The following is a 10,885-nucleotide window of genomic DNA, read 5'->3' on the forward strand; positions in this document are numbered from 1 at the left end:
TCTCCCATTCGGTTCTTTTAAGTTGTGCAACCAAATTAACGAATGATGGTCGGTCACAACAGTAAATGACGTACCTTCCAAGTACGGCCTGAGCTTTTCCAATGCCCATACAACACATAAGAGTTCTTTCTCTGTTGTGGAATATGCACGTTCCTGTTTGGTCAGTGATCGACTAAGGTAACAAATGACCCTTTCACCTTGATCAGACTCCTGGGAAAGAACGGCACCAAGACCATAGTTACTTGCATCAGTCTGCACAATAAATGGCAAGCTCAAATCAGGACACTGTAATAATGGAGCACTAATAAGATATTCCTTCACAGAATGGAAGCTGGCTTCACATTCTGAATTCCAATTCCACTTGGAATTTTTACGCAGCAGCTGACAAAGAGGATTTATTCGGGCAGAAAAATCGGGAATAAACCTCCTATACCAAGAAGCCATGCCAATAAATGACCGAACTTCTTTAACACAAGAAGGTCGAGGAATCCTTAAAATAGCTTCAACCTTCTCAGGATCCACTCTGAGACCGAATTTATCCACAACATACCCTAAATAGCGAAGTTCAGACCTACAAAACTTACATTTTTCTTTATTAACTGTAAGTCCAGCGTCAAATAGTCTCGAAAATATTTTTTCAAGGATTTCCATATGCTTCTCGAAGGAGTCAGAAATTATAATGATATCATCGAGGTATACGAAAGCATACGGTTCCAAATCAGGACCAATCACCCGATCAATAAACCTCTGCCAAGCAGCAGGTGCATTCTTTAAACCAAATGGAACGCGTTTAAATTGATACAATCCTCTATTAGGAATCGTGAAAGCTGTATATTCCTTAGAAGATTCTTTCATAGGAATCTGTCAGTAAGCTGACTTTATATCGATGGAGGAGAGATATTTTGCTCCCTTGAGGTTGTCCAAAATCGCAGAAACAAAATGTAAAGGATAGGCATCTGGTTTCGTAACTTTATTCAATTTCCGGTAGTCCACACAAAACCGATATCCACCTTCTTTTTTGCGGACTAATAATATTGGCGATGACCACGGACTACGAGATTCCTCAACAATACCCAAATCAATCATTTTCTGAAGTTCAGAATCAATATGCTGTTGAACAACATGAGAGACGGGATAATACCGTTGCTTTATAGGAGGAGAATCCGTTTGTATCTCAAATTCCGTGAGATGTGTACATCCCAACCGATCACCTTGCAATTCAAACTTTTTATTTATAAATTTATCCAAAGTATCACGTTGTGCGTCAGATAAATCATTACTATCGGTGATTTGACTTTCGGATTTATTCTGCACATTTATTTCATCACAAGAAAACTCCCAACAATCCCGATTCAAGTTTGGTACCATCTCCATCGATTTCCAAAAATCTAACCCTAATATTAATGAATGTTTCAGCGATGGAACGATCAAAACGTTCACAAGTTTAATTTTACCCATAAGCTCCATGGGAACACAGACCGACCCAAGACTTTCACAGACATTTCCATTTGCCACACTACAATTCGGTGCGTCCTCACTATTCAAATTGATTCCAAAAGGCTTCAATAATTCCCAACTATCATTTCCCATGATAGTCCTAGTAGCACCTAAGTCTAGCAAACCAAGAAATTCTCTTCCGAAAACTTTAACCTTAAGGTAAGGTCTTTCATCATGACCGGAGTGAGAAATTATAAAATCCAATAAAACTTTTTGTTCTGAAGTGATATGAGAAGTTTGATCGAAACTAATGTGTTCTTTGGTAGAAGCATAATGATCATCGGGGTTCTGCCGTCTACCTTCGGAAGAGCCCCTTAATTGTTTTTCGACATCGCAGTGGTACGTGAACATGTTTTACAATCTCGAACAGTAACACCAGGAAAACCGCATTTATAACAATGTTTGGTTTTGGTCGCTCTACAAACCCGAGATGTATGACCGAGCTTCCTACAATTCCAACATGTAACCGATGATACCTGTGAACCCATATGACTAGACGACGAAGATGCCTCAACATATGCTAAATCTGGTTCAAGATCAGTTTTTCGACGTAAAGGCTTCGAGAAATTTTCTACAGAATGTTTCTTTATTTCTAATTTCGAACAAAGATCAATGAGATGATCCAAGGAATCCACCTCAATTAATCCAAGATGGAGCTGGAAGAAAGGAAGTATATTCCGCAAAACTAAGCGAAGCTGTACAGATTCAGGAACATTATACGATAGGCGCGAAAATAGAGTTGTCATAAAAGCCACATAAATACCGATGTTTTCATTTTCTCCCTGTGTGCGTTTCTTGATTTCCTCAAATAACCGATCGTCATAGTCGTGCGGAAGGAACTGTTTCTTCAAGGCCATCCCGATATCATTCCAATTATTGAATTTCTTTTTATTTGCTCTAAACCAAGTTAAAGCTGAACCACGAAAAATGTCAAAAGCCGATTCAAAAAGTTCTTGTTCTCCAATATGTCTAGAAACTAGATAGTTCGTCAACACGTTCAAGAAAAGCTAATACCGACATATCTTTACTATCTCCAGAAAATTGGAGGTTCCATTTAGTAACAGGAATCGATTTTGGATGTAATGCGCTAAACTCAGTTGGATGTGACGTTTTGTTTTTAGGTGTCGAATTACAAATATTACCATGTGCTGCTGTTTCTTCTTCAGAAGATAAATCGTCTTCCAAATCAATATTGAAAAAACTCGGATTCAATATGCTCGCTTCTTGAAATTTTAAGTTTTTAATACGAAATTTCAACTTAGGCATCAATGTTAACGCTTGAGAAAGGAGACTACTTCTAAGTTTAATTTTATCCGACTCAGTTGGATTAGTCCTATCTATTCTTTTCATAACGTGAGCTATTTTTGATGAAATTTTCTTATACGCCGTGGTCTTATCATCACCTTCGAAAATTTCAATCGAAGAAACTATTTCCTTTATTTTATCCTCAACAATTTTAAACTCCTCATCACAATTCAACGCATAAGCAGGGTAAGTTAATGACTGACCTGATCGTTCTAATTTCAAAACATTCCTAAGACAACTTCGCATATTTTCCACTGTACCCACATCTTCAAAACCTCTTATTTTCAACTCATACTCAAGCTCATCTTTCGATAGCCTATTACATTCCCACTGCAAATCCATATCGATACAACTTGAATGAAAACACAAAAAAAAAGAGAAAATTGCACTAAACCAATTGAGAAAATTGAACCTATAGCCCAAATTATTAACTAAATCAAATGAAGTCAGGACTTCAGGAACAAAAAATGAAAAAATATCGAGAATATTCCGAAGAATTTTCGAAACAACTTTATTGGCGTGTAGTGTATGCAAACCAAGAATTGACCGAATATGAAATCAGAATACACAAAAACCCGTTGTAATGGAAGCGATAATGAATCTAACCAAATGTTAGCAGCAAAAAAAAGAAGTAAACAAATCTAATCTGCACTAAATGAAGTTTTTCAATAATCAATTAAGTTAAACTAAGGTATATTTTTGGAATAAAATTCAGAACTAATTTATCAAGAGGAATTATGGACCATATATTCAAAAATAAAGGGGCCTCACACGTTGCGGTGCCAATTATTTATGTTACGTTATTTTTCTCAACAAGTGAATTATTTTCAAATATTCTCTAGATGTAACATAAATAAGGCAAAATAAAGCTCGCGGCTTAGCTCTAGTGGAGAAGGGGTGGATTCTATAATTTTTTTCTTAATTTAAAATGAACAGCTCAATAAATAGGGGGGGCGCCAGATAGTTTTAATAATATCAATCGAATATAAACAAGATTCCTACTTTTCTGCAAAATTTCCAAAACTACCAAATTACTAAGTACTTGAAGAGAAAAGCGTTATATTTATGATATGAAATGTAATTAATGAATTTGAATTGAGTGCACTTAAGTATGAACAATAATTTAGCCCCACGTTGGGCGCCAATTATTTATGTTACGTTATTTTTCTCAACAAGTGAATTATTTTCAAATATTCTCTAGATGTAACATAAATAAGGTAAAATGAAGCTCGCGGCTTAGCTCTAGTGGAGAAGGGGTGGATTCTATAATTTTTTTCTTAATTTAAAATGAACAGCTCAATAAATAGGGGGGGCGCCAGATAGTTTTAATAATATCAATCGAATATAAACAAGATTCCTACTTTTCTGCAAAATTTCCAAAACTACCAAATTACTAAGTACTTGAAGAGAAAAGCGTTATATTTATGATATGAAATGTAATTAATGAATTTGAATTGAGTGCACTTAAGTATGAACAATAATTTAGAAGAATGAATGCCGGCTTTCATTTACAGAGAATTTCACAGATAATGGTATTCAGATAATGGTATTCACAATAAAATAATAAACTGTAGGATTTTAGTTAAATTTCAGAGTCTATATATGGTCCAATATGGTTATTCAATATATTCAAAATAAATGATTAATTTTGGTAACTTTCTCTAATGAAAATAAAAGGGTTGTACTCATCCAGAGGGAGAAGTCCAGTTGATGGAAATGTTGAATTCGGTTCGCTCCCAACCGGTTAGAAGTTATTCCAACCCTCAGTATAAGGCAATGGGGGTGCCTATGTCCAAGGGATGTCTTTGCATCAACCAACACGCCAATAATTCAGGTTGATCCACTTATATATCGAATCAGTAAAATATTCAGAAGAATTGAAAGAATTGAAAGCCTGCAATTAAAACTCATGAAGACAATCATTTGAAATTTGTACTTTACATTACCTAAGATGGAGGGCGGCTTTTATAGAAATTTCTATCAGAGTATGTAGAATTTTTATCCCGTACAAGACGGAAATTCTGCTTGATTCCAAAACGTGATATAAATATCCAAAATAATCAGCAAAATTATGATATTATCTGCAATTTTCCAAATAATCCAACTCAAATGGTCGAAGACAGAAAATCTTTATTCGGATTAGCTGAGATGCTCTACACTCGAGAAATACGGAAAAATGCGTTCCAATTGATGTATCTATATTTCACAGATGGGATTCAAAACAAGTTTTTGCGACTTGACAATTTGACGAGAAAAGATGTTATATTGGTTGCCTATACTTGAGGAGCGGGAAATGATATATTTATTTGAAATGACCACCCCAACACAATTTCTGGCAATTCAATACCAGAATCGCGAACAAAACAAAAACAATTAGAAAGTGTACGTGACGATTCCACTTCAGCGGTACATTCATTCTCCAAGCAGAAATAATATTAAAATAAAAATGATAAAAAGAAAAAAAACGTTACAGTGTATAGGATGAAATTCAGATTTTGAGGATGTATTGATAACCAATAATAGAAAATAATGTCGCTTTCGGCATATACCTGCATCTTGAGAAAGGGGGGGTCACCCCATATGACCTGAAATGTTATATCAAAAACTCTGTATATAGGAAGAAATTCAGATTTTGAGGATATATCGATAACCAATATAAGAAAATAATGTCGCTTTCGGCACCTACCTGCATCTTAAGAAAGGGGGGGTCACGCCATATGGCCTGAAATGTTATATCAAAAACTCTGTATGTAGGATGAAATTCAGATTTTGAGGATATATTGATAACCAATATAAAAAAATAATGTCGCTTTCGGCATCTACCTGCATCTTAAGAAAGGGGGGTCACCACATATGACCTGAAGGGTTATATCAAAAACTCTGTATATTGGATGGAATTCAGATTTTGAGGATGTATTGATAACCAATATAAGAAAATAATGTCGCTTTTTGCATAAAACTGCATCTTAAGAAAGGTGGGGTCACCCCATATGGCCTGAAATGTTATATCAAAAACTCTGTATATGGGATGAAATTCAGATTTTGAGGATCTATTGATATCCAAGATAAGAAAATAATGTCGCTTTCGGCATCTACCTGCATCTTAAGAAAGGGGGGGTCACGCCATATGGCCTGAAATGTTATATCAAAAACTCTGTATGTAGGATGAAATTCAGATTTTGAGGATATATTGATAACCAATATAAAAAAATAATGTCGCTTTCGGCATATACCTGCATCTTAAGAAAGGGGGGGGGTCACTCCATATGATCTGAAATGTTATATCAAAAACTCTGTATATAGGATGAAATTCAGATTTTGAGGATGTATTGATAAATAATAATAGAAAATAATGTCGCTTTCGGAATATACCTGCATCTTAAGGAAGTGGGGTCACTCCATATGGCCTGAAATGTTATATCAAAAACTCTGTATATAGGATGAAATTCAGATTTTGAGGATATATTGATAACCAAGATAAAAAAATAATGTCGCTTTCGGCATCTACCTGCATCTTAAGAAAGGGGGGTCACAACATATGACCTGAAGGGTTATATCAAAAACACTGTATATTGGATGGAATTCAGATTTTGAGGATGTATTGATAACCAATATAAGAAAATAATGTCGCTTTTTGCATAAACCTGCATCTTAAGAAAGGTGGGGTCACCCCATATGGCCTGAAATGTTATATCAAAAACTCTGTATATGGGATGAAATTCAGATTTTGAGGATATATTGATAACCGATATAAGAAAATAATGTCGCTTTCGGCATATACCTGCATTTAAGAAAGAAGGGGTCAACCCATATGACCTGAAATGTTATATCAAAAACTCTGTATATAGGATGAAATTCAGATTTTGAGGATGTATTGATAACCAATATAAGAAAATAATGTCGCTTTCAGCATCTACTTGCATCTCGAGGGGGGAGGGGGTCACCCTATATGACCTGAAATGTTATATCAAAAACTCTGTATATAGGATGGAATTCAGATTTTGAGGATATATTGATAACCAATATAAAAAAATAATGTCGCTTTCGGCATATAATTGCATCTTAAGAAAAAAGGGGTCACCCCATATGACCTGAAATGTTATATCAAAATCTCTGTATATAGGATGAAATTCAGATCTTGAGGATGTATTGATAACCAAGATAAGAAAATAATGTCGCTTTCGGCATATACCTGCATCTTAAGAAAGAAGGGGTCACCCCATATGACCTGAAATGTTATATCAAAAACTCTGTATATAGGATGGAATTCAGATTTTGAGGAGGTATCGATAAGCAATATAAGAAAATAATGTCGCTTTCGGCATCTACCTGCATCTCAAGAGGGCGGTTACCTCATATGACCTGAAATGTTGTATCAAAAACTCTGTATATAGGTTAGAATTCAGATTTTGAGGATGTATTGATAACCAAGATAAGAAAATAATGTTGCTTTCGGCATCTACCTGCATCTTAAGAAACGGACGGTCACCCCATATGACCTGAAATGTTATATCAAAAACTCTGTCTATAGGATGAAATTCAGATTTTGAGGGTGTATTGATAACCAAGATAAGGAAATAATGTTGCTTTCGGCATCTACCTGCATCTTAAGAAAGGAGGGGTCACCCCATATGACCTGAAATGTTATAACAAAAACTCTGTATATAGGATTAAATTCAGATTTTGAGGGTGTATTGATAACCAGAATAAGATAATAATGTCGCTTTCGGCATCTACCTGCATCTCTAGAGGGAGGGGGTCACCCCATATGACCTGAAATGTTATATCAAAACTCTGTATATACGATGGAATTCAGATTTTTAGGATGTATCGATAACCAGGATTAGAAAATAATGTTGCTTTCGGCATCTACCTGCATCTAAATAAAGAGACGGTCACCCCATATGACCTGAAATGTTATATCAAAAACTCTGTATATAGGATGAAACTCAGATCTTGAGGATGTATTGATAACCGAGATAAGAAAATAATGTCGCTTTCGGCATCTACCTGCATCTCAAGAGGAGGAGTCACCTAATATGACCTGAAATGTTATATCAAAAACTCTGTATAAAGAATGAAATTCAGATTTTGAGGATGTATTGATAACCAATAAAAGAAAATAATGTTGCTTTCCGCATATACCTGCATCTTATGAAAGGAGGGGATCACCCCATATGACCTGAAATGTTATAACAAAAACTCTGTATATAGGATTAAATTCAGATTTTGAGGGTGTATTGTTAACCAAAATAAGATAATAATGTCGCTTTCGGCATCTACCTGCATCTCAAGAGGGCGGTTCCCTCATATGACCTGAAATGTCGTATCAAAAACTCTGTATATAGGTTAGAATTCAGATTTTGAGGATGTATTGATAACCAAGATAAGAAAATAATGTTGCTTTCGGCATCTACCTGCATCTTAAGAAACGGACGGTCACCCCATATGACCTGAAATGTTATATCAAAAACTCTGTCTATAGGATGAAATTCAGATTTTGAGGGTGTATTGATAACCAAGATAAGGAAATAATGTTGCTTTCGGCATCTACCTGCATCTTAAGAAAGGAGGGGTCACCCCATATGACCTGAAATGTTATAACAAAAACTCTGTATATAGGATTAAATTCAGATTTTGAGGGTGTATTGATAACCAGAATAAGATAATAATGTCGCTTTCGGCATCTACCTGCATCTCTAGAGGGAGGGGGTCACCCCATATGACCTGAAATGTTATATCAAAACTCTGTATATACGATGGAATTCAGATTTTTAGGATGTATCGATAACCAGGATTAGAAAATAATGTTGCTTTCGGCATCTACCTGCATCTAAATAAAGAGACGGTCACCCCATATGACCTGAAATGTTATATCAAAAACTCTGTATATAGGATGAAACTCAGATCTTGAGGATGTATTGATAACCGAGATAAGAAAATAATGTCGCTTTCGGCATCTACCTGCATCTCAAGAGGAGGAGTCACCTAATATGACCTGAAATGTTATATCAAAAACTCTGTATAAAGAATGAAATTCAGATTTTGAGGATGTATTGATAACCAATAAAAGAAAATAATGTTGCTTTCCGCATATACCTGCATCTTATGAAAGGAGGGGATCACCCCATATGACCTGAAATGTTATAACAAAAACTCTGTATATAGGATTAAATTCAGATTTTGAGGGTGTATTGTTAACCAAAATAAGATAATAATGTCGCTTTCGGCATCTACCTGCATCTCAAGAGGGCGGTTCCCTCATATGACCTGAAATGTCGTATCAAAAACTCTGTATATAGGTTAGAATTCAGATTTTGAGGATGTATTGATAACCAAGATAAGAAAATAATGTTGCTTTCGGCATCTACCTGCATCTTAAGAAACGGACGGTCACCCCATATGACCTGAAATGTTATATCAAAAACTCTGTCTATAGGATGAAATTCAGATTTTGAGGGTGTATTGATAACCAAGATAAGGAAATAATGTTGCTTTCGGCATCTACCTGCATCTTAAGAAAGGAGGGGTCACCCCATATGACCTGAAATGTTATAACAAAAACTCTGTATATAGGATTAAATTCAGATTTTGAGGGTGTATTGATAACCAGAATAAGATAATAATGTCGCTTTCGGCATCTACCTGCATCTCTAGAGGGAGGGGGTCACCCCATATGACCTGAAATGTTATATCAAAACTCTGTATATACGATGGAATTCAGATTTTTAGGATGTATCGATAACCAGGATTAGAAAATAATGTTGCTTTCGGCATCTACCTGCATCTAAATAAAGAGACGGTCACCCCATATGACCTGAAATGTTATATCAAAAACTCTGTATATAGGATGAAACTCAGATCTTGAGGATGTATTGATAACCGAGATAAGAAAATAATGTCGCTTTCGGCATCTACCTGCATCTCAAGAGGAGGAGTCACCTAATATGACCTGAAATGTTATATCAAAAACTCTGTATAAAGAATGAAATTCAGATTTTGAGGATGTATTGATAACCAATAAAAGAAAATAATGTTGCTTTCCGCATATACCTGCATCTTATGAAAGGAGGGGATCACCCCATATGACCTGAAATGTTATAACAAAAACTCTGTATATAGGATTAAATTCAGATTTTGAGGGTGTATTGTTAACCAAAATAAGATAATAATGTCGCTTTCGGCATCTACCTGCATCTCAAGAGGGCGGTTCCCTCATATGACCTGAAATGTCGTATCAAAAACTCTGTATATAGGTTAGAATTCAGATTTTGAGGATGTATTGATAACCAAGATAAGAAAATAATGTTGCTTTCGGCATCTACCTGCATCTTAAGAAACGGACGGTCACCCCATATGACCTGAAATGTTATATCAAAAACTCTGTATATAGGATGGAATTTATATTTTGAGGATGTATTGATAACCAATAAAAGAAAATAATGTCGCTTTCGGCATATACCTGCATCTTAAGAAAGGGGGGGGGTCACCCCATATGACCTGAAATGTTATATCAAAATCTCTGTATATAGGATGAAATTCAGATCTTGAGGATGTATTGATAACCGAGATAAGAAAATAATGTCGCTTTCGGCATCTACCTGCATCTCAAGAGGAGGAGTCACCTAATATGACCTGAAATGTTATATCAAAAACTCTGTATAAAGAATGAAATTCAGATTTTGAGGATGTATTGATAACCAATAAAAGAAAATAATGTCGCTTTCGGCATATACCTGCATCTTAAGAAAGGGGGTGGGTCACCCCATATGACCTGAAATGTTATATCAAAAACTCTGTATATAGGATGGAATTCAGATTTTGAGGATATATCGATAACCAATATAAGAAAATGATGTCGCTTTCGGCATCTACCTGCATCTCAAGAGGACTGGTCACCTCACATGACCTGAAATGTTATATCGAAAACTCTGTATATAGGATGAAATTCAGATTTTGAGGATGTATTGATAACCAATATAAGAAAATAATGTCGCTTTCGGCATCTACCTGCATCTCAAGAGGAGGAGTCACCCCATATGACCTGAAATGTTATATCAAAAACTCTGTATATAGGATGGAA

The 10,885-nt window shown here is 35.4% G+C and overlaps 1 long non-coding RNA gene across 1 annotated transcript; it reads right to left on the minus strand.

The window, feature by feature from the left end:
• Positions 1 to 4,223: 4,223 nt before the first annotated feature.
• Positions 4,224 to 5,274, minus strand: LOC123683221. The gene is made up of 2 exons (XR_006747960.1): positions 4,749 to 5,274; positions 4,224 to 4,696 (listed from the first exon to the last, which is right to left on the minus strand). It is a non-coding gene; the product is annotated as an uncharacterized LOC123683221 (long non-coding RNA).
• Between the last annotated feature and the right edge of the window lie 5,611 nt (positions 5,275 to 10,885).

The sequence above is a fragment of the Harmonia axyridis genome, chromosome 6 (assembly GCF_914767665.1).
Source record: "Harmonia axyridis chromosome 6, icHarAxyr1.1, whole genome shotgun sequence".
NCBI lineage: Eukaryota > Metazoa > Arthropoda > Insecta > Coleoptera > Coccinellidae > Harmonia > Harmonia axyridis.